A 27,530-nucleotide genomic window follows, 5' to 3' on the forward strand; every position below is an offset into this window, starting at 1 on the left:
AAGTTCAACGCTATCAAAATCTTTTTCATATAATCTATAAAAGCCAGACATGGGAGATTGTATTCGTTAGTCTTTTCTATTAGGATTTTCAAAGTATATAGATGGTCACAGGTGCTGTATCTTTTTCTAAATCCGGCTTGTTCTACTGGTTGATATCCGTCAAATTTAATTGTTAACCTGTTTGTAATAATCTTTGTAAAGGTTTTGTAAAGTTGTGAAAGAAGTGAAATTGGTCGATAATTTTTCAGGTCTGTGGTGTCTCCCTTTTTGTGTAGTAGTATTGTTTTAGCAGTATTCCATTGTTCTGGTATGTTGCCTTAAAATAGACATTTATTAAATAGTTTATATTGCTAGATATGACCGTGTTAATAAGTTTAGCTCATGTTGGCACTCTAATTCTTTCTACAGATAACGATTTCTCTCCGGTAAAAAATTATGACTTTCTGTTGAGTAAAGCCTCCTTTAAGTTTCGCTTAGTTTGAAATAAAAATCTTAATCTCTACATTCTTTGCATTTATAGATCACCTGAGTCTTTCGCGGAACTATTTTTTCAGAACCTGTTAAATTTTTTACTTTGGGTAAGATTTTTGCCGACCAGATTTTACTTCTGTTTGGCACTTTCCTTCTGTAGACGTGGACTATAATTTTAGTGATTTTTTAGATAAAAGTGTCTGGATTTTTAAAAGGGCATTTTCTTTAATTACAATTAAGTCAAAATATCACAAACCCTGGACTGCCAAAGGTATCCCCATATCAGCCAAGGTTCACTAGCGTACATCAAGAAATTTACTCCCAACTTCTTTGTCACTGAATATATCTCCAAGTACAGAGAAACCTGTCCAAAACTTATTAAAAAATCAAAAAAAGCGTACTATTTAAATTGTCTGAAAGCTCTAAAAGTGTTGCAGAAGAAACTTGGTCCATAATAAACGATCTACGAAATAAAACTAACACAGCTCAATCATTTTCCCTTCCAAACTCTGAACATCTAAAAGAATACTTCGTTAATGTTAGAAAAAATATATCATGAACTATTTTGCCACAAAAAGATCCCATTTTCTATCTCCCCAATTCAAAAAAGATCTCGAATTAATTATTTATAAGACCAGTTGATAAATTTGAACTGATCCAAACAATCAATAGTATCAAAATCAAATCTTCCTGTAGTACTAATGGACTATCCATAAAAAATTTCGTAAATCACCCTGCAAATCTAGACCTATTGCCGTACTATCGGTACTATCTAAAATTATTGAGACTTATAAATGCTTCAAGTGTGCCCTGTCTCGTTGAAAACAACATTTTATTACAAGATTAACTCGGCTTTTTATCTAATAAAGTACCAGTGATGCTATATTTTTTATTCTACATGAGGTTTACCAAGCGCTAAATAATAACATTTACACAGCAACTATTTTTGTGACTAAGTTGAAGCTTTTAACTGAGTAAATGACGACATTTTGATAAAAAATCTAAATTCCTATGGAATTCGAGGTATTTTTTTAAATTGGTTCCAATCTTACTTGGGGATTAAGAAAACAACTGATTAGAGCCACTTATACTGACTCTAGTCACAAAAGCATTGTATGTGAAGTATCACAAGGTTCAGTATTGGGTCCTCTACTTTTCCTTATCTTTATAAATGATGTGACTAACTTACAAATCAATGAAAAAATTTTTCTTTTTGCTGATGATACCAGTATCATCTGGAGGAACCCTAATATTGCAACTCTTCATGCAACTATAACCTCTGATCTAGATTAAATAAAAATGTGGTCTGAATTTAATTTACTCTTTTTTAACGTGGATAAGATAGTAACATTATCCTATAAAAGAGCTCTTCAACCCTTGCTTAACAGGACTTTGTAATAACAGTTAGATCAGTATCGTTGATTCTGTAAAATTTCTTGGTATCTTTATAGACAGTAACCTTAAATTGTCTCCTCATATGGGTTTGTTAAGTAAGAAACTAGCCTCAGCCTGTTATGCAATAAGATCTGTTTCGAAGGAAATCAATTTAGCATCTTTCAAAATAACATATTTTTCTTTGTTCGAGTTTCATCTTTGATATGGTTCCTTTTTGGGGTTCTAGTACAGCTCCCCAATCTCATATTATTTTTAAATTACAAAAAAGGGCAAAACGGTATCTTTTTGGCCTCAGTAAAATAACACATGGCAACAGCTACTTCAAAAATCACGGGATTTTAACTCTTCTCTCTTTATATATTTTCGAAACTGTTGGCTTAATTCGTAAACACCTACATGTTTTTCCAAGCAAGCCCTAATCTTGACTACTCCACCAGAAGTTTAACCTTTGATGTGAATTTACCGACCCGTTCACTGAGTTAATAAAGAAATATTTATATTTTCTTATTTATTCTTTATATTCGGTAAAAAATTATACAATCATCTCCCTTTGCAACTTAAATCTGCAACTCATGTCCTGAAGTTCCGCAAATTTGATAATAGTTATATGTTAATTTAATCTAAAAAGAAAATTTAATATATGACAATATCAATAAAAAAAAAACAAATCTTCAGAAATTCAATAAATTATAAAGTAGAAGTTGATCGTAAAATAATTCGGCAAGCGATTTAAAAATTATATTTTAGTTTTATTGTTCGCTAACAGCTTTCGACATAAAATAAAATATGTCGGACAAAATTCCTACAAAAAATTGGTACGTAAACCTACAAAGATTGTTCTCTACTCCAATTAAAATACCATTTTTATAGGAAAAAAGTTAAACATTTTTATTGCATAATTGGAATTTCTTTCGAATTGTGTATAAATAAACTAGGACACGTTTTACTAAACTTTATTAAATTCATATCTTATCTTGACCTTCCAGCGTAGCCTTTAGGCTAGCACCGCTACTGTTATCCCACGTAATTTTAATTACCCGCAACTTTTTCAGAGATCTGATCCTATTTTGAGATACAACCTTGGCTGAATTTGTCTAAACAATAAGAGACTTTGAGATGGTACTAGATCGTGAGAATGATGAATGATAGACATAAAAGCGCAAAGAAAGTGATTAACAGCTTCCATTAACTATTATTGTTAAAGTTTACTATATTCAATAGTGCAAGGTTAATTTAATAGTAAACCCAAATTACTTCGATGTGATTTAAGGTAACTGTTACACAGACATGTAGTTCAAGGGTAGTGTAAATAAAGTACTCAAGTTTTTATAAAAATAATAATGAGTTTGCTCGTACAATTGCATCATGGATCCTTCTCAACAACTAGTAGGTGGTAGGTAAATATTTTATTAAAGTTGCGTATATAAATACATGTAGTATCTACAAATGTGCGTTATGGCAATTTTCTTAGCTTTTATCTAAATTTTTCCCTCTTCTGTAATGCCTAGAATGACTAGAGATGTTTACAGTACGATGTCTCATTTCGATCTGTCTATTCCCTTGGTATGGAAAAGGCACAAACCCTCTGACCACTCTTCTTAGGTCGCCCGTAGGTTACTGGGGCAACTGCATCTCCATAAATTACCGCTATTGTATTCCCTATTGAATCGCGATAATTTAAATAAATGGTTTAGAGAAATTTCATATTTTGTAGCGTTCTATGTGCTTCCGAGGCGGTTAGCAAATAACGTGAATTTCTTTAAACTTAAAAACAGATTATCATGTATTAGCCAGCTTGACAATGAGAATTAACTGAATAGAAGAAAAATATTACACTGTAATCTTTTAAAGTAAATAAGTAGTTAGAATATATCATTAAAAAAAATCATAATATAATACAGTAATACAAATATTAAATGTAAAATATGTAAATAAATACTAAATACTTTCGTAAACAAGAACACTATACAAACATTGCCACAATAGGTCCATCTACAATAGAAAGGAAGGTTACATGGGCAACACAAATGAAAAAAATGGAAAGTCACTTGGTCCCCATGAAGTGAGAGCTGAAATACTAAGATTTTTGTGAGACAATGGATTAAAGTGCTGTGCATATTACCCACTGATTGCCTTAAGTCGACATTTGTCACAATCCCAAAGATACATCGTGCAAAGATATACAGTGAGAGAATTAGCAATACTTAATTCGGATTTATGAGTGGCTTGGATATGAGAGAAGCCTTTTTGAGTATCCAAGTACAGATACAGAGATGCAGAGATATAATTAAAAATGTATACATAATATGTTCAATTGATTTTGAAAAGACTTTTGACAATTTGCGACATATCAAAATACTAGAAATATTTATTTAATAATAAAATACTATAAAAACTAAACAACCAAGGTATTCAATTCGTATATCCTCTCTGTTATAACATAACAAAGACAGACAAAAATGACATATGCTGGTCAAAAATAATATACCGGGTGAAATAATAAAATTGTCATGATTTGACGGGTTCAAAATCATCGCCGGTAACTTAAGATTATATCGAAAGTAATAATATGTTACGCTTAAACTCCGAATTCGGACTATCTCGGATATCTTCGGACATTGTCCGAAATTTTTACTCACTTTGCTATGTGGACAACGTGAATTACTCACGTGGCGGTGAGGTGAGAGTGGTCAGAGGGTTTGTGTCTTTTCCATACCAAGGGAATAGACAGATCGAAACGAGACATCGTACTGTAAACATCTCTAGTTTATCGGACACGCGAACGCCCCTTCGCGCCTCGGCACCGGCGTCGGTTATCACTAAGAGGCTCGTGCACTATTTTACTCCACTGCATTTAATACACCATACTGAAACGTTTAGCGATTTTTCTTTATGCAGATAATATTAATGAGTTACTCCAGGTATTTTTAAATTAATTGCTAATTTATTCATAATCAAAATATTGCACTTTTTTTGTTATTATTCTAATTATTTAAGCAATGACCTCACTAAGTTTTACACAAAACAGTTCTACCTTTTCATCTTCAAATTATAATGATATCTAACATTCTGTTTCCGTTTTGTCTTATAATCTTTGGAATAGTTATTTCCGTTTGTTTCCGGCCATCTATTTTAATTTCTTGGTCAGCTAAAATTTATCATGTTTCTTTTCATAGGGTTCCACTTCATTAAATTCTTTTCTGTGAAATTATGTTTTCGCAGGTCTTATCTTCTGGCAGATTATTGCGTCGATTCCCTTGTATTCGATTTTATTTTTATTTCTGACTTCTCTTTTTTGGTCCATGAGTCTCAGTATTTCTTTTGTTATCCACCCTTGTTTTCCTGCTGTTTTACTGGACTAAATTTTGTGTTTCTTGGATAGTTTTTAATATATCTTCATTTTCTATTCATATCATATCTTCTATTCTCATCCAGTTTTCCTTAATACTTTCCTCTTCGCTTGATGTCAACTTTATTTTTTGTTCTAGTACACTAAATAGTAATGTTTTGTTTTATATACCATAAAACAAGAAATACCCATTGATATCTTTTATATATCAAAAGTAACTATTTGCATATTTGTCCGTGTAACCCTTTTCAATATCATTGTTATTTTTCTCACCAAAATATTGTGATCTGTTGGTTCATCTTCACTTTGATATGTTTTGACTACTAGTACTGAGTTTCTATATCTTTTATTTATACATATGAAGTCTATTTTGTTACGAACTACTCATTCCGGTATATCTGTTGGTGATCTCCAGGTGTAAAGACGGCGCTTTGGGAGTTTGAAAATTGTGTTTGTTATTACTATTTAAAATACTCGCATTAAAATCTCCTATGCCATTATTGAGCTCGTGTTTCTATGTAGATTAGATTAGATTATATCAGTGATTCCCAACCTGGGGGCGATCGCCCCCCAGGGGGCGACTTGAGATTCAGGGGGGCGATAGAGCGAAGAGGGGCGATATGGGGGCGACAGAGAAAAGGGGGCGATAAGGGGGGCGTTTAGCATCCGGAAAACGAGAAATGGGTAAATGAGAAAAATAATAAACGAGAAAAAAAATACAATACTTTCGATCGGATATCCATAGGATAATAAAAAGTAAATATATGTATACCAATGCAGGTAATTTTAACACAAACATCTCGTCTAGTCACAGAGAGCTACTAATCATAATACAATTTAATTCTATACATTATCGTTATAATTATACATTATAACGAATTCTGCATTTTCCTTTGATCGAGCTTTCGTATTGTGCGATCATCCGCACAAAAGAGAAAGAGAGAGAAGTGGGATTAGAATGATGAGAAGTAGGTACCACTCCTGCCGATCTGACTCAAACAAAAAGCGAACGGCCGAGGTTGTCGTCGCTTCAAATGCGGAGTCTTTCGTTCCCGAGTTTTGTATTGTGGTATATAAAGTTGTTTTGTTTCAACTGAGTCATTGTGTTCAGTGAGTCAAAAAGTGCCAAGCCGCACACAATTGGAGAAGAACTCATCCTCCCAGCTGTCAAAGAGATAGTTGATACTATGTTGGGACCCAGTCAGGCCGGCCAAGTAACAGATGCAGTTCCTCTCAGCAATAATACTGTCTCCGGAAGGATTGATGAAATGGGAGCGAATGTCGAAGATGTTCTCTGCAACAAATTGAAAAGCAGAGAGTTTACTGTGCAACTTGACGAGAGTACCCTGAGTGACAGCACAGCTTTGCTGCTGTCATATGTCCGATTCATTGACGACAATGGAGAAATGGCCAAGGAAATGCTGTTTGTTAGAAGTCTGATTACTGATACAAAAGGATCTTCCATATTTGAGGTCGTTAAGAGATTTTTTGAGGAAAAAGAGATTCCCTTATTAAATATGATCGCCTGTGCTACTGACGGTGCAGCAGCAATGACAGGACGCCATCGGGGATTTATTGCACATCTGAAACAAGCAGTACCTGGAATTTTGTGTGTTCACTGCGTCATTCACAGAGAGCATTTGGCTGCCAAGAATTTGAGTGGGAGGTTGCACGATTCTCTTCCACTTGTCATAGATGCGGTAAATAAAATTAATAACCAAAGAATGATCGAATATTTCGTACACTTTGTAAAGAAAATGATGAGATATTTAATACATTGCTACTACATATGGAAGTCCGCTGGCTTTCTAAAGGCAATTGCTTAAGGCGGTTCTTCAGCCTCATGGATACTGTTATTGAATTTCTTAATACTACTGACCCCACACTGAGTACAGAACTACAAAAGAAGCGAAATGACATCGCTTACTTATCAGATATTTTTCAAAAATTTAATGAAATGAACCTGCAACTACAGGGGAAGGCCAAAGACAAGGGAGTAGTCGGAGCATTCATTGACAAACTATCTATTTTTGAAGAAAATATGCAGAGAAGAGATCTGACCAAATTCCCCAACTTGAAATCTTCTTGTGTTGATTCTGAGGATCTTCAAACATACTGCCTTCACCTTCAAACACTGAAAGAAGATCTGCAGTCCCGATTCCAAGATTTATTTTATAACAAACTTGGTTTATTAATCCTTTCAGCGTGGAAGTTTCAACGGTATGTCCTTCTCTTCAAGAAAACTTGATTGATTTGAGACGTGATGTTAAAATTGAAAGTTTGTTTCGGGAGTGTGGTACGAAAGATTTGGCCGCGGATAAAAGAAGTGTATCCAATCTTGTGGAATGCAATCAAATTATTATTATTGGCATTCCTCACAACATATCTAGTAGAGAAAGGTTTTAGTTCTATGTGTATATTGAAAAACAGACAAAGAAATAGGCTCGACATAATAGAAAGAGGGGATTTGAGGTTGTTATTAACCAACGTTGAGCCAGACATAAAGAAATTATGTGAGGGACACCAGGCCCAAGGAAGCCATTAACAATTCTTTTACACACATATAACCATTTATCATTTTACGAAATGTAAAAATAAATAAATATGGATACTTACCTTTTGTATAGATTCATTATTTGTTTCAATTTAATTGGGTGGGGGACGGGGGGGCGATTGTAGTATTCATAACTGGTGAAACCTGTCTAAGGGGGCGATCATGGGAAAAAGGTTGGGAATCACTGGATTATATGACGTCCTTAAATTTTACTGTTATTTGTTTTTAAGTATTCCTGCCATAAGAAAGCCACGTGTTTATTTTTAATACAAAATTTTTAACAGTTTTCGTTATATTGGGAAAAATCGATTTTCATTTTCTAACTTCAAAGGGCTGTAACTTTTTTTATATGCATATTTGCACTAAGGTAAGTTAGGTTCAATCGAACTTTTTTTGGTCCCAGAATACGGGATTTAATTTATTATCTACCATGCATAAATATACATTTCAATTATCATTATTTAAGAAAATAATGACTATTTTAGAGGTGTAACAGTTTACAGTTTAAGGCAATCACCCTTTAATTGAAATTTTTGGTTTGGCGAGTGAGTATAATTAAGAAAATTGTTTTAATCTGTGGTTTTTAACAGCGTATCCGATGTTTAGTTCAAATTAAATAACGGTTTCTTATATAGATACGCAATACCCAAACTGTGCGGTTCATGAATTCTTTTAAAATATTAAAATAAACTGGGGAATACACACACCTCTAAAATTCTTTGTTTACGTAGATATTTTAAAAAATTATTAATTTAAAAGCTGTATTTAATATTATTACTTTGTTTTAATATTAGAATTAGAATTAGAAGTATCGAAACAAATAAAATAAAAATTTAAATAATTTAAAATAATTATGTAAAGAATACCAATAATATAAAAAAATCAAAAACATTCAACAACCGCACGCAATGTTTCTTCTTCTTCTTCTTCTTCATGTGCCATCTCCTCTAAGAAGGTTGGCAACCATCATGGCAATTCGCACTTTCGATACCGCTGCTCTAAAGAGGTCAGCAGAAGTGCAGTTAAACCAAGCTCTCAAATTGTTTTAACCAGGAAATGCGTCTTGCATAAATACTCTATCCACCCAACTTATTCTTAACTCTCCTTCCCACGGGTGGGGTCTATCAGTACAACTATAAATGAAATTGCTTAATTTTTTAAATTTTTTTTTTGTATTTTTTTCCTAGACTTGGTGTACCTTTTAATAGCACTGAATAGTACATTTTAGCATAATTTGGTGAAATTGTATGAATCCCTTCAATCGCTACCTGCAAAAGTATCCTGACAGACCCCACCCGTGGGTGGGCGTTTCTTGTTTTGTACTATGGCTTGGTTAATATTGCAGCTATAAATGCATTTATTATATACTGAGATCCAATAATACGAATGCAGAATTTCGGATTTCTCGTCAATTATTTCTTTAGGAAGTCTTTAGGAATTGCGTTAGTCCAGAAAAATATGAAAACACGAGCCCTAAATATGCGTATATAGAGAACATCACAGTTACTTGCTGCACAATTTTCTGAAATTGAGCAAATGACGAGGGATGACCCAGACCCACGAAAACAGGGATGTATAAGTATTATATAAAAAGGAAAACTAGGTATTTTTGCCAATTGTACAAAAACTGGTTATGTATGGAACATATAAAAGCATTTTGTGCTGATCATGTAGAAAGAAAATTTACATAATTTAACCCCCTCTATTTTCTGTTTCTAATTTTAATTTTGGATGTATCCTTTTTACTTTTATTACTGTAAGTATATAGAATAATAATATTGTCTTCTTTTATATTTTTCTTTTGTATTTTGCCGTTCATGATTTTTTTAATGAACTCTTGTAAAAAAATAATGGTGTTAGTTATTTCGCAGTAAACTATAAAAATATATATTGATAGACATATTATATGTACATTTAGGTAGTACAACGTTACATCAGTAAGTTTCCTTAAAAATATTAAAAAAAAAATTTTTTTAATAAGAAGAATATTGTTTTAAATTTCGTCCTGATAGACCCCACCCGTGTATTTGTGTCACAAGAAAGTCACCCGTGGAATGGAGGGTTAATATTCTTCTGTAGGCCCATAACTCGAAGGTTTCTAATCTATCCGAAACATCTTTCTTTAATGTCCACGCAATTTTTGCAGTTTTACACAGATTCGACTCAATAGAGGATATTTTAGCATAATGGTAACAGTTAATTACACTTTTCTTAGTGAACTAAAGTCTTTGAAAAACAAAAGTAAGTTATCTATAGTGTTTTCTGAATTTAAAATGTCTTTAAGATTGTTTTGGAAATGGTATTTAATTCTGTGACGATTTAACTTTTCACACTTTTCCACTAGCACATGTTTTACCGTAAGGGGTGAACCGCACTCATCACAATCGTTTGCTTTCGTCTGGATACCTCGGGTAGTTGCCATGGTCCAATCTTATTTTTTATCTCCTGAAGCTTTGATGGTGTGGGTTTCCATTTATTGTTCGAGTTTTCAAACAGGTGCTTTGTGAAATAGCTTTTTAGTTCCATACTTACATATTGGGGTGGTATGGGTATACAGTTGTCGTTTATAGCTTCTTTGTCATTTTCGTCTGCTGCTTCGTTGCCTGCTATTGCAACATGTGATGAGATCCAGAGAAACTTGATGCTTGCATTTTTAGTATGCAATTTATTTAGTTCTTCTTTTATTAGTAAAGCTGATGGATGCTGCGTATATATTTTCCTGATTATTTGTAGTGATGACATAGAATCTGTTAAGATTAATATTTTGTTCACCTTATTTGCATTTGCTTGTAGTATCACTTGTTAAAAACTGTACTACGAAGAATGGGGAAAGAAAGAAAAATGATGTACGCGATTAAAAGAAGAAAGTTATATCTCAGACACATAATGAGAAACGGCACTAAATACGGATCATTGAAAATAATCCTTCAAAGCAAAGTATTCGGAAAGCGAGGAATTGAGTTAAAATATCAAGAATATAGGTTAAAAAACCTGAGGAAATGGTTCTCCACAACAACAACTAATCTATTTAAAGCCTCAGTTAATAAAATAATTACAGCCTGAATGATCGCCAATATTCGAAACGAATAGGCACCAAAAGAAGAAGAATCGCTTGTTAAATTGCATAGAGTTATCCTGTTAATATAGCAGTATTTGGAATTCTATGTTTGACAATCTCTGTGCCGTTAATAATTGCCACTCCGACTTCATTTTCAGTTTTAGACGGGTCTGTAAATTATACTGTGTAATCGGAATGGAAGTTAATTAGATCTCTGAAGAGTTGTATGATAAGATTAGGGTTGGTGCTATCTTTTTGGAATTGTAATAGACTTCAATTGACTGTTGTAATTTTTATAATACAAGGTGAAGAGGAAGATATGTTTTTGTATTGATATAAGAGTGGAAATTGCTTCCAGTTAAGTAGGTTCATTGCATGATAAATTCCGCGGGAATATTATAGATTGAACGTTGAAGAGTCATTAGCCATAGATATGTCTAAAACGTTATGTATTGAAATTCGGTTATTTAGAGTTATGCTAGAAGTGTAAATTAAGAGTTAATAGCTATCTACGAAGCTCTAGCGTGGGTTCACCTATTTTACCTTGTATGCTAGTTATCGGAGTTGTTCTCCACGCCATGTTTTAACGTTGTTGTGCTAGCTGATACATATACAACACATTCGTAATCAATTTTGAAACGAATTAAGGATCTGTATAACATGAGTAGTGTTTTAAAAGTTTTGTGAGCTAGGTACTTTAATAAGATAAGGCCATTTCGACATGAAAGAACTAACTGCTGGATATGACTTTTCCAGTTTAACTTTTGATCAAATATCACTTGTATAGAAAATATTTTGTTTCTCTAGCATTATGTTACTAATTACCTTAGGTTCTTAGGGACCAATTTACTAGTGTATTTAAGTGTTCTTGTAATATTGACGCCATACGATTAACGTTCTTGTCTTTGATGTAAATAATTCATCATCATCAATGGCGCTACAATTCATCGTGAGTCTTTGACGCGTTTACTATTGCCTTCCATGTTTGTCAGTCCCATCAGCCTATATTTCGTTCTGTACATCCTCTGTGTTCGATTTCTGGATGTCTCTTGATTTTAGGAGTCTTCTTATGGCTTTGGTGAAAGAAGTATCTTGTCCTGTTCTCAGCCACCTCTTACAGTGGTGTGTACTGGAGCCCCTCCTGGATAATTGCATTTGAAACTCTATCCTCCCATGACGCTTTGTCGATTAGTCGATAACATGAACTCTGATCTCTCCAGCTTTCTCCAGTTGGTTTCTGCCATGGAACTCTACACTGGAACTGCATACAACATCACCGACAAAGACCAAGAATCTTCTTGGCCTTCCTTAGGGGACTTCATCATCATCATCAATGGCGCTACAACTTTTCGTGAGTATTTGCCGCGTTTACTATTGCCTTCCATATTTGTCGGTCCTGTGCCAGTAATTCCCATGATCGCACTCCCATTTTCTCTACATTTTCTTTGACTGCATCTTTCCACCTTTTTCTAGGCCGCTCTACAGACCTTCTTCCCTCTGGCCTTTCCCAGAACACATTGTTTATAAGGCGATTGTCGTTACTGCGTATCACATGCCCTGCCCATCTGAGTCTATTGGCCTTTATATATCTGACTAGATTTTCTTTTCGGAATAGAGACTCTAGCTCGTTATTGTATCTGCCCCTCCATTCGTTTGTCACGCTGTCTCTGCCAGGGCCATATATGTAAATGTAAATAATTAGTGTTTATTATATCGTTTATTGCTAATAAAAATAGAGTATTACTGATAATCGATCCTTGTGGGATTCCGTTTTGTTGTTCTCTAAGATGGGATATAGCAGCATTTGTTCGGACTTGAAATGTTCTTTGAGTTAAAAAATTGTTTATCTAAGCCAAAATATTTCCTTGATATCCCTTTTTTTTAGAATATTCAATATCTGGTGTTTCCATACTGTATCAAATGCTTTAGTTATCTCAAAGTAAATTGCAACACATTTTTGATTATTTTTAAAAGCTTCGTGAATAGCTTTTTGTAAATCTATAATGTTGTCGTTTGTAGATCTGCCTGGTCTAAAGCCAGCTTGTTCGATGGTAAGTTGATCATAATGTTCTAGGTTCCACATTAATTTTTTGTTGACTATTTTTTCCATAAGTTTACATGAGAAACATGTTAATTATATATTACGATATGATTCTGGTTGTAATTTATATTTATTTGGTTTAATAATAGGAATAACAATGGCATTTTTACAGATTTTTGAAAATGATTGTTATGACCAAATAATATTAAAAATCAGGAGTAAAAACTCTTTTGCTTCTAGGAAAAGTTTCTTAATAAATTGTTTTGTTATGTCATTTGGACCTGGTGAAGTATCTTCCATGCTATTACCTAAGTGCTTTTTGAAACTCCCCATAACTAAAAGCTGTATTGATGGGGTTAAATTTGTCGGAAATTGTAATAGGTACTGCCTCCTCCTGTTGTTTGTAACTTAAAAACTCGATACTATAATTTTGGCTGGATAATAGATCTTGATCTTAATTGAAGTCACTTGATGGTTTTATTCAAATCGCCAATGTACCTTTAGCAACACTTCACTTCGCACAACACATTACTTCGACATGCATCTACGATTTAGCTTTAAAAATTACTATCTTTTTCGCTCTTTACGTAGAGAAAGACATTTAAATAAAAGTAAAAGATTGCATTTCATTTCAATCGGAACTCCACCATTGCTCTACACGTGTTTCGAGTTATTCAACTCATCATCAGGAACACGTGTCAAAGTTTAACTGAAATGAAATGCAGTCTAGTATTTGGTCATTATAACCAAAATAACAGCCAGGTACGCTAGCAGCGACATCTATACCAAGTAACAAGAAGTCCAGAGACCTCTCTCTCATAGCAAATTAGCTAGCGTACCTGGCTGTTATTTTGGTTATAATGACCAAATACTAGACTGCATTTCATTTTAGTTAAACTTCCACAAGTGTTCCTGATGATGAGTTGAATAACTCGAAACACGTGTAGAGCATTGGTGGATTTCCGATTGAAATGAAATGCAATCTTTTACTTTCATTTCAACGTCTCTCTCTACGTAAAGAGCGAAAAAGATAGTAATTTTTAAACGTGAATCGTAGTCGAAGTAAAAGGATACTTCTAGCGTCATTAAAAGTCTCTAGTAAGACGCTTTGAATTTGCGGTTCACCTAATTTGCTATCAGAGAGAGGTCTCTGGAGGACTTCTTGTTACTTCATATATATATATATATATATATATATATATATATATATATATATATATATATATATATATATATATATATATATAGATATATGATACCTTTCCCTAGCTACCTGGAGAAAGGAATGCCAAACGTTGAAACGTTTAAAGTTTAAAGGATAATGCGAGTGAATAATAAGAGTAAAATGTAGTGGCATTTCTCGCAAAAAAAAAACCAAGAAAGGTATATCAATGGAAGGCAACCGTATATAAATATTTCTGACTACGTATATATGTTACGAGCAATGTCCGAAATTGGATAATCCTAGCATTGTACGGAAAATCTTGTCCACGTCTAGCATTGTACCCCTTTACTGTACAATCTCCGAAATAGACATAATCGTCGGACTTTGTATAAAAGAATTGCTGTACATTGGTTGAATTTCAATAAGTAGCGATTCGTCAAAGTTTGGGAGAATATGACAGATATCGATTCACAAACATCTTCCCTATATTATAGTATAGCGATGTACCTCTCAAAGCTTTATAATGTTTCACTCACATTATTACTCTATTGCAGAACAAATTCTTATTATTTCTATTTTAGTTTGACACAGCCTTTTATCACATTGACGATTCAAAAAAGAAGAACTCTATATATAAATAGAAAATATAAAAATATCAAATAATTAATAAGAAATGTTCGATTTTTGATTTGGTGTGTCGCTTGTCAATAATAATCAAGAAGAATCGATGAGCGTTTCAATAATAATTTTTAATTTTGATCATTTCGGACATTGTACAGTTTGGGGGTACAATGCTAGAAGTGGACAATAATTTCCGTACAATGCTAGGATTGTCCAATTTCGGGCTTTGCTCGTAACATATATATATATATATATATATATATATATATATATATATATATATATATATATATATATATATTGAAGCTGATAGCACGATAGTAAAAATATTTAAAAAATTTTGTAGTTAATCTCTTTCTTTCATTTTTTAGTTTATCGTTTTTCTTATAAATCTCTATGCGAATTTTACTTGATTTTGCTACTACTTGGGCATCCAGTTTATCGTACAGATTTTTATACGTATAAAAATTCTCTTCGTTTTGTGAAATTCAAATTCCAAGAAACACTTTAAAAAATATGAGTTTTATGACATTATTTTACGTATGTTTACAGTTGGTACTAAAAGAAAAGAAAAGATATGTACACTTCTCCTATCATCTAACATTCACCTCATTGACGAACCGTATCTGCATACAAACCTTCACAATTGGCCATCACTACTAACTATCGGCGATAAACATCACTTAATTTTTTATATAAATACAACCTTGGTAATTGAAATGTTTCATTTCATATTTTACTTTGATTGTGCAGTTTAGTTGACCTACAAAACAGTTAATATATTGGTCGATATCTAAAGCAGGATGTATTGTTGTGTGTTGGTAAAAAAGTGACTGAAGGTTGTTTTTGTACAAGATTTGCATTTGTAGTGACTGAGATGCCAAGGACGTAAAAAACTGTTCCACACCCGCATAACTTGTGTTATGTGATAGGTACTTCTTCCGGAACGAATTTTAGACAGATGTGTATCTTAAGTAAGGTTATGACAACCTTAACGAACAAATATTGGTTTTAAAACAATTCAACGGAGCTTAATATTTAAACAAATTTCTACAAGAGATTTTCTGCGAATGATTATAACTTTTTTATTTTTAGCACTTTATATTTTTTACTGTAGGATAGACAGATTACCAGAAATACAAAGAAGAGAATTTATAACACCTTGGTACGCAGTATAATGACCTATGGAGCATATAATTGGGTAATAAATAAACGATACAGGTCCAAAATCACAGCAACTGAAATGGAGTTCATGAGAAGAAGCTGCAGAGTGACAAAAATGGATCGCATCATAAATAAGGAGATAAAACGAAGAATGGCAGTAGAACAAGACATACTCAGCTACATCGAAGAAAAACGTTTAATTTGGTATGGACATGTGAGAAGAACAGATCATACAAGGTGGATAGCAAAGATTTCGGATTGGAGCCCAATAGGAAGGAGGAAAAGAGGTAGACCCCGAAGATCATGGAGGGATGAAGTGGACGAAGCCATGGAAATACGAGACCTTAGAGATGGAGAATGGCAGAACAAAAAGGACTGGAGACGTTGGCTGAAAGAAGGAACGCGGCGACAGCTGTAAAAATCCTTGTATAGATAGAGATAGATTTTTTACTGATTATAGTTCATATTCGACACATGTTTACCCTTTTTATGTCTAATACAACTTTCAAAACTTTTAGATTGTATATTAGTATTTTGAAGCTTCTGCAAATACCATGCAATGTTTAGTCTTAGTGTAATGAAGCAAATTATTGGACGATGTTAATGTTACCAGTTTCTCACTTTTCAGAGGCAAACGTAAAGACGATGACGTTTTAGTCTATGTTCAACATTTCAATTTTCTTTATACAGATTTTGCTATACAGAAGTTTAAAGTTGTTTTGACTATGGAAATACGACAGTGGATTATCAACTCATATTTTAACATTTCAGAAACAAATGTCATAATACAAGAAGAACTATTTGCTATTAGAACTAATAAATAGCAAAAGGTGAAGTTCAGAAAGGAGTGTCAACTGTTCTGGCTTCAAAATGCAATGATCTGATCTCTTGTGAAGTTTTTAATCGCTTTTCTATCTTCCTACCTACTGGAAAGTGGTTGTAGCACGGTTACCAATCTGCTTATGAAAAAATTGATGCCAAATCGTTAAACGTGACGATTTACGGTTCCACACCACTAATATAAGAAGGCCTAAGGCCTTCATATAAGAAGAATGCTAAGGCCTAACATAAGAAGAAGAAGAAGAAAACACCAATAATTTGAAAACACGAATTGAGCAATTGGTATCAGGGAATCAGATTCATTTTTCGCAATATACCAGATAACAGCAACCATTAATAACTGTTTATTAATTTTTCTTCTCGGTGTATTTTATTAAAATATTAAGCTTATAGATTTTTGGTTTTTCAATTATTGCCAACACAAAAAATTAAATAAAAAATAAATAAATAAAACATCCAATTGAAAAAAAATTCGACATTAGGGTGTTTATGGAAACAACAAATATAAGTAAGAGGTTTAAGGGGTAAAGAGCATTGCAAGAGAGCAAGAGAGCAAGAGATTGTGCATACAAAAGGGACATCGACAGGGTCACTTTAGGATGTCAGGAGACCTAGAATATCAGATAATTCCAGTCACAATATATACCCAATAGTAGCGTAACTGGAATAGGACGGGTGGGGAGAGTGATTTGCATGGGCCCATCCGTTCGTAATGGCGGCGGCGATACTAGTCACGTTCGGTGGGGGTATGACATAACAAAAGACTTATGACATCGATGTAAGTGCTATTGCCATGGTTTCACTAGTTTTGCATATTTACCCAAATAATGATTATACTATGCAATGTTTTCCAAAAACAAATAATAATGTAGCAAATTCTACTAAAATCACCACTTAAATTTACAATAACTTATTTCTAAAGAACTACGAGTATTTACCAAAAAAAAAATGTGTTAGTGGCAACATTGTAATCCACGCCTTTGCAAGTTGCAAATGGCGTTATAAAAACATCGTATCCAAAATTTTAGAAAAAGGCGATAAAAACAGTATACATCAATTTTTATATATCTAATAAACACTGCTAAAAGAGAAGAAGGTACATTACCAAAATGGTATAGTATTCCCAATCAAAAGAATATTTTTTGTTGATGGGTGAAAGTTAAAGTTGTACAAATGGCTATTAAACTTTCTGAGGATTAGGAATTTATTTTTACAAGCACCAGGTAAGAACAGCACCTTGTTATACCAAACTTTTGTTAGTAAATACAAACTCGATACTATTTTGTACATTTTGTTGTTGTAGTTAAATACAACATTAAAAAATTAAAAAATGCAAATAAACAAGTGTCAGGATGTCTGTGTTTTATTTTGTTGTTTTTGGGACTTTGGTTTGTTAATGTAATGGAAAACAGATATATTCATAAAATAATAAATACAGCCTTTCCTGTACCATAATATATACTCTCTCTGTATCAGATATTATGTTATTCATTTATATATAAAAATGGGTATACTATATTTTTGGACAGAGAGAATATATTTTTTGGCATAAAATAAGTTTTTATTGCTTATTTTATGACTATATTTACTTTCCATTAAAAGCATACTTTTTTAATTTTGGCTCCTAAAATTCAGAGCATATTTTTTTAAATTGCCGCCTAACATTTAGAACCTTTTGAATTTGCCGCCAAATGAAATTAGTTTCGGCCCGTCCGTATTTGGCGCTAGAAACTATCTCCCAAAACTTTATATGGGAGTTACCTTACTAGGGGGTATATACTCTGATTCCAGTAATAAAGTGGCAACAGTGAATAACTGATTATTTGAGTTTGTGAAACAAAAATTTGAGTGATCGTGTATAAAATCGAAGATTAGGGAGATCCAACAACAATTTTTATAAAAGTTTGTACTTCACAATAACCTAATTTTCGACAAAAATCCTGAGTCAGATTGTATTGAAACGTTTGCGAACGGCCACTCGTGTTTTGGTTGGAGAGCAAGGTCGTGGATAAGGATTCCCTCTTGGGGGTACTGGAAAAAACAACTACGAAAAAAATCAAGAAATACTTACAAAAATGTCCTGGACAAATACTAAACAAGATGATTTCTAAACTATTTAAAATTAGGACGTCGTTTAAAAAAAATTATCTTGCTCCTTAGAAAGAAAGGTTTGGGGTTTTTCTTTCCTAAAAAATCTTAAGGGAGAATGTCTTTTTTTAAGAAATAATTTTCTAAACTCTTAGTTTAAAGAGAAAAAATTACATGTTGTTTTTTTATTTGAGAGTAAGTTATTACAAAAAAAATTATCAGGGAAACATTACATTGAACTTTTTAACAACAAAACAAAATTAACACTATGGCTATGTACCAAATGTCAGAAAAATATGTAGTAACTGTCATATGTCGAAACGAAACTACCAAACTTTTCTGAATTATTAACGAAGTTAATATTAGTTACGAACTAACTTGGTTTCATTAAAAAACATTGGTATATAAAAACTGGAGAATTCAATGCTTAGTTACAACAGAAACTTTAGTAGTATATAACAAGCTTTCTTACTTTACACATAATTTTGCTTTTCCTAGTTTTCTCGGAACTGAACAAAAACTTCAGTGTTATAACACCCACACATATTTGTCACAAATCTTTTCGTGTTGATTTCAAGTATGTCATCAGTTGCTTTGCAAGCCGTTTTCGCTCTACTAATTTTCAGACGAAAACTTACATGTGACGCTCAAAACTAATTTATTGTGTTTTTCAATATTTATTTTTATTTAGATTCGATAATATTTACTATTTTATATTATAATTATTTGTCACTCAATTTTTTATTAATATATTTTACAATTGAAGACCACAAGGAAAGAACTTGATAAGTCCAATTTTTGACATTTCTCGCTTTTAATACCACTTTGTAGCTTTAATTGCATAGTTTCTAAGAGTATCACAATACAGTATAATAACTAAATAAGTCAAAAGATATAGGTGTTTGGAAAACCCTGTCTAGGAAAAGAACTTGGCATGGCCATTCCAAACAGGGGAAAACGTTGATAAGTCCAGGTAATCCTAGTAGTTGGCAACAATGGCATGCCACATGGAAAACTGGAATTTTATTTGAAAAATGTTTTTTTATGACCATGTTTCATTTGATATTTTTTGTAGTAAAAATATATTTGCACTATTGAGTGTTTTATTTTGTTCGAAAAATGACAGCCACGGAATTTATAGGGAAATAACGTGATAAGTCCTTCTTTACAAGCGAAAAACTTGTTAAGTCTATGTAGACGAATCAAAAACAATTAATAGCATTAATTTGCGATATAAATTTAAAAAAAAACTAAAACGTAAACCAACAACCAATATAGGAATTTTTTATCTTTTTATTAATAATTCATTTTAAGATGTATTTTAACATAATCAAAGAGTTTTAAACTTTAAAATGTTCTCCGAACAAAACCAAAAATTTGACTTCAAGTGGTCTTCAATTGTATTTATAACAGTTTTGCAAATAATTTTAAATTATTGTAATTATTTTAGGTTTTATAAACAATAAACTTAAAAAACGCTGAAATGAATCACAAATACACTACTACTGTAAGACCAAGAATTTTGACAATCTATTATTTTCTATATCCATAAATATGTTTAGTAAATTATTCTCCGAAATAATATCAACGATATGAGTTCAATGCCTTGCGTAACCAAATTGTTTTTGGATAATGCATCAGATGTATCAGAGATATTTTAAATATACATATGAGTCAGCAAGGAATTACCCCGTTATTTTCGTAACTGCACTAAAATAACATGATTGGAAAGAAACTGGATTTTTATAAAAGGTGAAAACGAAAGTTCTTGCAACGAGTTGCTGACTAATAGTTAATAATTGGCCAAGAATGAATCTCATTAGTTTAAAGCTGAATATTATGTTCTACAAAAACCTTAGGGCCTTGGTTTACGATGTGTAAAAATTAGAACAAACACAAACCGAAAAAATGAAGAACCTTGAATCATCATTTCAAAGGTGAATAAAGGTAAACTAAATTAATCAGTAGGAAATAACTACTGTATGTATTTGTTATCTACCATATTTCATAGAAATTAACCCCATTTTTTGCAAATACGTTCACTCTGACGTTTAGATTCGTTTAGATACGTTTCGACAGGTATTCCATGTCTTTATTAAAATTTTATTTATTAAATTCACATTTTTTGTCATCTATAGCATTTGGACACTGTTTGATGTATATTGATTCATATATTTCTATTTTTTTTTTGTGAAATCCTAGGATTTTTAATGTTAATATAAAAAAGAAAATATTTACCTTGTGTAGTATTATAGCTGTTTTAAACCGCTGTCGTCGTCTTCTGAAAAAGAGTAAAGGGTGTTAATTTCAATATGTTAACTGAATTGTATAAATAAGTGTATATCTTGAAAGAAGTCAGTCATAGCTTCAAAAAGTAAAAATTGGGATGAGAAACTTTTGTTGCTATTTCCAAATGGCATCTTTTAGATCTGACTCTTCCAATACATTTATGTATAGCTTCTTAAATAAAAGAGAAATTTAGTAGCAAAGTGTACGCCAGTAAACAGTTTGTACACATTTTTTTCAGAAATCAATTTTATAAAATTTACGGTAATAAAATTCTGCACATACTGCATACACTTATATTGCATGGTGGCACTACATACTGCATTATCTTTTATTACCATAGACCGCACACATCTTATGGAAAATGTAATGTCACTCAAATACAATAAAATTTTCATGAATAGATTAGTCTCAAAATTACAACCATTTGATATTATTGTGCCAACTCTGAATTTTGATTAATAACGACGTAAATTGATATAAATAAATCTAAAATCAAGTGGATGTTTACCTGAGTGAAAGTGAGATACGAGATTTTGGTAATCGTCAGTTCATAAATCGTTCTGCAGGTATTAAGACAAAATACCATTACCAAAGTGCATAGTTCCTCTAATCAGCTTAGCTCACGTTGGGTTAAGCTATTTTCAATAGCGACAGACTAATAGTACTTATGAATAACAGTTTTATGTACTTCAAAAATGTGATTTCCATACACTTTAATTACAATTTACGTCGTTATTAATCAAAATTCAGAGTTGGCGCAGTGATATGAGATGATTGTAATTTCGAGACGAATCTATTCATATCATACATAAATTTTTCATAAGATGTGTGCAATCTTCTTTGGACCAATAATATAAGCTGCAAATGTAAGATATGTTTTTCACCACAGATGCAAGAATATTTACCAAATATTTCCAGTAAAGTACTGATATCAATAGAAAGCCTTTCTCGGCTGGGGTAAAGTATGTGTAAGGTAAAAAATATGTGTCTAGTATCCGATTTCCAACAATGCCAGACCAATATTATCTTTTGGTTGCACTTTTGCATGATCTTGAAACCGATATGGATTTTGTTTATTAACAGTTACAATTAAACAAAATGTTGTTTCGTCAGAAAACAGAATACAGTTTTTTACATTAAGATCTCTTCCGCTTTTGATCTTTTCCAAATTTGCAATCTTCTTCTTCTTTTTTTGTGTGGACAGACGTTTTCGTGGTCTTTCCACTGATCTTCTTTCTATTGAAAGAAGATTTCTTTCGCCGTCTTTACTCCTCTATTTAGTGTGATTCTGCTTATATAATTGTTTCATTCTTCTCTATCTTTTCCAGTCCTTGATGTTCTTCACTTTGTATTTCCGTCGCATATCTATAGTTCTAGCTCTCTCATGGTGTCTTACCATTATTTTTTTTAAGAATTTTCATCTCAGCTGTTTCAAACGATTTTCAATATTGTTTAATTCCAGCATTTTTCAGCTCAGTTTGCTCTATTCACTGGATCTTCTACTTCTTTTCCGAGCTCTGTGTAGCTAGATATTTTTTGGCGGTAATAATAAATTGGTGCAGCATACGTTGTAAATCATCTTCACTTTGGGAGATTCAATAATATACAGCTCAGGGAATCAGCTTGGTGCTGATATATTCTTTCCAAGTACAAACGTCTTATTTAATTCCTAATAAAATTAAGTATCCAACAGTCAAATTGTTATGATGAACAATTATGTCTCAATGGTATATTTTCTAAATGAACAAGGAATCTGAATGTTAACAAGAAACTTTATTTGTACGTATAACCTAATATTTTGTTTTATTTTTTCTATATCCTATATACTTGTAAATGAGAATCGTTCCAAATACTATAAAGTCCTTATTTAACTCGGGTTATTAATTTCATGAATTTGATTTGCTATTCTTCATATGTATCCGGTACGGAAACGGCAATATTCAAGCAAAGTTCTAATCAATTTAATTACTATTCACAGCAAAATATTTCCGGGATACTTTTAATCGTAAATTAGAGGCATGGTATCTATTCTTATTAAGATACCAATATAAAAGTACCTTTTAATATGCTAAGTGATTTGGATTTATGTTTAGATTAATAGACTAGATTAAGAAGAAATTTACGGTTTAGCTAAGATAATTTTATTATCTGCTATCCTTATTTAACTGTTATATAATTATGGTTAATTGCTATTATAGCAGAAGTGTACTCAAGGTACCTTTGACATGTTGCCAATTCAAACAATTATTTTTAGAAAATAATTATATGCACCAAAAATTTAAGTTTAACGATATCTAAATATACACATATATATATATATATATATATATATATATATATATATATATATATATATATATATATATATAGCTTGATGGTATTTCTTGGACCATAATATATTTAATATAAAATCAATATTTCTTGAGTTAAGGTTCAATAAGTATATTAAATTTGGAACTAGATTTTATTGTGCCATTGAAATCAACATTTCATTCGGCAGGAAACCGACTAAAATGGACAAGATTAGGAACAAAAAGTTATTGTAAAATATATAAAAAAACTTACCAAAACATACAACGGGACAATGACATTAATGAATTGACAGAAGTAAAAATTGATATCTGATAGCTCATGGTTTACTGTCATTAATATATATTTATTTTTATATGGGTGTATCGTTGGTATTTTTAACCAATTTAGATTTATCTAGTGAGTTATTTTTACATTATTTTTGTTTTAACACATTCGAAAGTTCGAGTAATAAAAAATAGTCTTCTCACAGCCCTTTTATTGACTTCAACCCACCCAAACTCAATAGTATACACACATATATATATATATATATATATATATATATATATATATATATATATATATACAAGATATACTGGATATTATTGACTGTCGATATAAACAAACAACTCAGTTTATTAGGGCTGCAGTCAGAAGGTTTGGCCGGGATGTTACAGAAACACTCTTTTGACTTTTGGTCTAGCTTTCGGAATTGTTTTATTCCTTCTTCAAGACACTGTAATTAGAAAAATGTGTAAATATTTACAACATATCACAAATTGTCAGTGCAACTTACTACTCGTTGAGATTATTTGTATAAAGCTATGACACTCAACATTAAAAACACACATATAAAATATAACATGTAAAATAATGGACAAAATACATTTTAAAATTTAGTTATGATAGTTAAAGTTTTGTTTGTGACATCTTTTAATGGTGTGTTTTGACTGATCCATAGAAAACAGAAAAAAACAAAAATAGTATGATTAAAGAACTCCTAATTACTTTTTAATCATACTATTAAAACTTACTAATAAGTACTAATAAATCAGAGAATAAGTTTACCAGATGAATAACAGGGTTTTCGTGGTGAAAGATCATGTGCAGATGCAATATTTGTTATAAAGCAAATTATTGAGAAATCACTAGAGTATAATAGACCAATATTTTTGTGTCTGATTGACCTAAAGAAAGCATTTGACTCAAAGCATTTGATAGTAAGACTCAAAGATGTAATTCATCTTCTGTATAAGAGTATAATAGAGAAGTTCTTCTAAATATTGTAAAAACTATCAAAACATCTACCCAAACAAAAAATGGAAGTCAGAGTAGATGGAAATGTTACAAAACCTATAGAAATAGGCAGAGGAATAAGACAAGGGACTCATTGAGCCCCATGCTCTACAATTTAATCATGGATGAAATCATCAAAATAGTTAACAAAGGAAAAGGATACAGAATGGTAAACAAAGAAATAAAAATACTCTGCTACGCAGAACGCAATATTGATAGCCCAATATAGTCTGCAAAGACTGGTCCACAGATTTAACAAAAGAGCAAAAGAATTTAATATGATAATCTCATCTCAGAAAACTAAAAAACTAAAAAAATAGTAGTCAGCAAAGAACTAACCAGATATAAAATAGAAATTGATGGCATCAGTATTGAACAAATAATGAAAATAAAATACATGGGAATTATACTGTCTAGCTATCGAGACCTGGACAGCTTTATAAAGCTAATGTAAGACCAATAATGACATATGCCTCAGAAATAAGACCCGATACAGTCACAACGCAAAGACTACTGGAAACAGCAGAGATGGGAGTACTGAAAAGAATTACAGAGAATTAACAAGAATTGGCACAAAATAGAAAAAAGAATGGAATAACCACATTAGCTGAATGGAGGAGACGCATGTCGTCAAAATAGCAAGAGATAAGCCAACAATCGGCAGAAGAAGTATGGGACTACCATGCAAAAGATGACAGGGTGATGGGTTACAACCTTCCATAGAGGCAACCTTCCATAGAGGTATTAATCCGCCAATGAACAAGCAGAATTGCTTATAAAGGGGAAGAAGAAAAGAAGAAATAACTTTCACTAATGTTATCCAGTTATCTGCTCCAACTCTAATGATAATATAAAAGGACTAAGCACTGAGCTTTGGTGCAATCTTACTTTCACATGCATTTTTTCAGTCCCTTTCACACCTCTCCTAACACTAATTGTCACTTCCTGACACACGTCTGTCACAATCTTTACATATTGACCGGGAACTTTTTTTTTGTTAAACACCTACGACACAATCTCTGGAGAAATCCAATCATATCCTTTTTCAAGATCAATTAATACCATATGAGCGTTTGTTTCTTTACTCCTGTATTTTTCATCAGCTGTCGTATAATGGAAATTAATGTGGAGTGTGCCTTTCATAAAACCAAACTGATATTTCGGTTTCTTCACGTATCCGTCTGTCAACTACTCTCTCCCATATTTGCATGGCATATCTAACTATTTTTATGGTACTGCAGTTTGTACATTGTTGTATTTTTCCATTATTTTTTTGAACAGGTACTAATGTACTTTTTTTACTATAAAAATCCTTAAGGCCCGTTTTCACACTACGTCTTATTGTACGTTTTGTGGGTCATATAAAACGTACGACAAAATGTACGTTTTGTCCAGTGTTTACACACTACGTTTTTCCTTCCGTTTTCTACCTCATTTCTAATTCAGAGTCTTGAGTTGTGTGAAGTTTGTTTAGTGATTTTTTTTATTATGGAGGAAACACGGCTGCTTTCTTTTATTTTTTCAACTATAAAGATACTACGACTGAGGAAAAAGGGGATGAAGAGGGAAAAGACAAGATGGTCAAGAGAGTGGGCTTCTAAAAAGAAGCCAGTATTCCCACGTCTCGTTAATAAAGAGGCGAACCAGATGACTGGCGCAATTATTTGCGAATGGACACCTCAGCCTATTGTCAATTGCTAGAGTTGGTAACAACATACATATTGAAATAAGACACCTCATGAGAAAAGTCATTACACCCCATGAAAGACTCACAGCAACTCTCAGATATCTTACAACAGGACGCAGCGTCAAGGACTTTGGAGTTCACAATCATAATATCCAAACCAGCGTTAAGCCAAATAATTCCTGAAACCTGTAATGCAATCTACTTGGTTTTAAAACATAACTACTTAAAATTTTTTATACAATTCAATAAATTCCCCGAGAAAAACGTGGGTGCATTGCGGCAAATCGGATATTATTAGGCTTTTTTTGGGAAAAATGAAACGAACTGCAGTGGAACTAGTCGTCAAATAAGTCAAGATCGGACGACTTGTCTGAATATGTATTTCCACGTAACGTTTTATCCTATCAGTTCTCGCAAAACTATGCTTCTCCCATTATTTCTACGATCTGACCTTGGATTTCATTTCGATTCGACAAGACGTACGTTTTGCTGTTTACATGCCACGTTTTATTGTATAGGATTTATCCTATCCAACAAAACGTACAATAAGACGTAGCGTGAAAACGTGCCTTTAGAAAGCCTTTAAAACAATACTCCAGATACTGGCGACATGAATATTGCAATTTTGACAGAAGTCCATCACCATTTTGCTTGACTGATATTTCCCTTTTTTTATATGATCTTAACAATATTTAAATCCTCATCTATTGTATTTTGTAATCAGACGAAGAGATATATCAGAAAAAAAACAGACAAACACATTTAAAAACCTGTTGTAGATTTTTTTTATTAAATATTATCATAAATTTACAAAAAACTATATTACAAAAATATTTAGAAATTATTTTTTGCTGAAATCTTGTTGGCGAATTACAAACTTATCCCTCAATTTAGCTACTACCACTGTAAATGCAACTCTCCCAGCAGCACAAAGATGGAAATTGTGTAAATATTACCTCTTGCCTTTTAAAACTATAACCTCTGTTGTCGGATCTACAGGCCGTTGAACTCTTTTAACCTATATTCTAGGTAATACGCAACTAGAGTTATTGTATACTGCTAAACTTTTCGTTACCATTTATATGTAATTAATAAATGATAGCACTAATTAATAAGCGCGCGTAGAAGTTATTTATAACATCGTCTGTCTATTTAATCGTGGGAGTGGTTATCAATATAATAAATATGCGTAAACAGAGTACATGTATTTAATTAATAGA

The 27,530-nt window shown here is 32.2% G+C and overlaps 1 protein-coding gene across 2 annotated transcripts in view; it reads right to left on the reverse strand.

The window, feature by feature from the left end:
- Positions 1-27,530, reverse strand: part of RhoGEF64C (Rho guanine nucleotide exchange factor at 64C) — a 534,285-nt gene that overhangs the window by 362,727 nt on the left and 144,028 nt on the right. Inside the window, exon 2 of one of the 2 annotated variants that reach the window (XM_072538091.1) lies at positions 20,985-21,024. The gene's annotated coding sequence lies outside the window, so the exon portion shown is untranslated. Of the gene's footprint in view, positions 1-20,984; positions 21,028-27,530 lie in introns of both variants that reach the window. The other variant, XM_072538090.1, reaches the window with a different exon arrangement.

Source organism: Diabrotica undecimpunctata, chromosome 7 (genome assembly GCF_040954645.1).
Source record: "Diabrotica undecimpunctata isolate CICGRU chromosome 7, icDiaUnde3, whole genome shotgun sequence".
In the NCBI taxonomy this organism is placed as follows: Eukaryota; Metazoa; Arthropoda; class Insecta; order Coleoptera; family Chrysomelidae; genus Diabrotica; species Diabrotica undecimpunctata.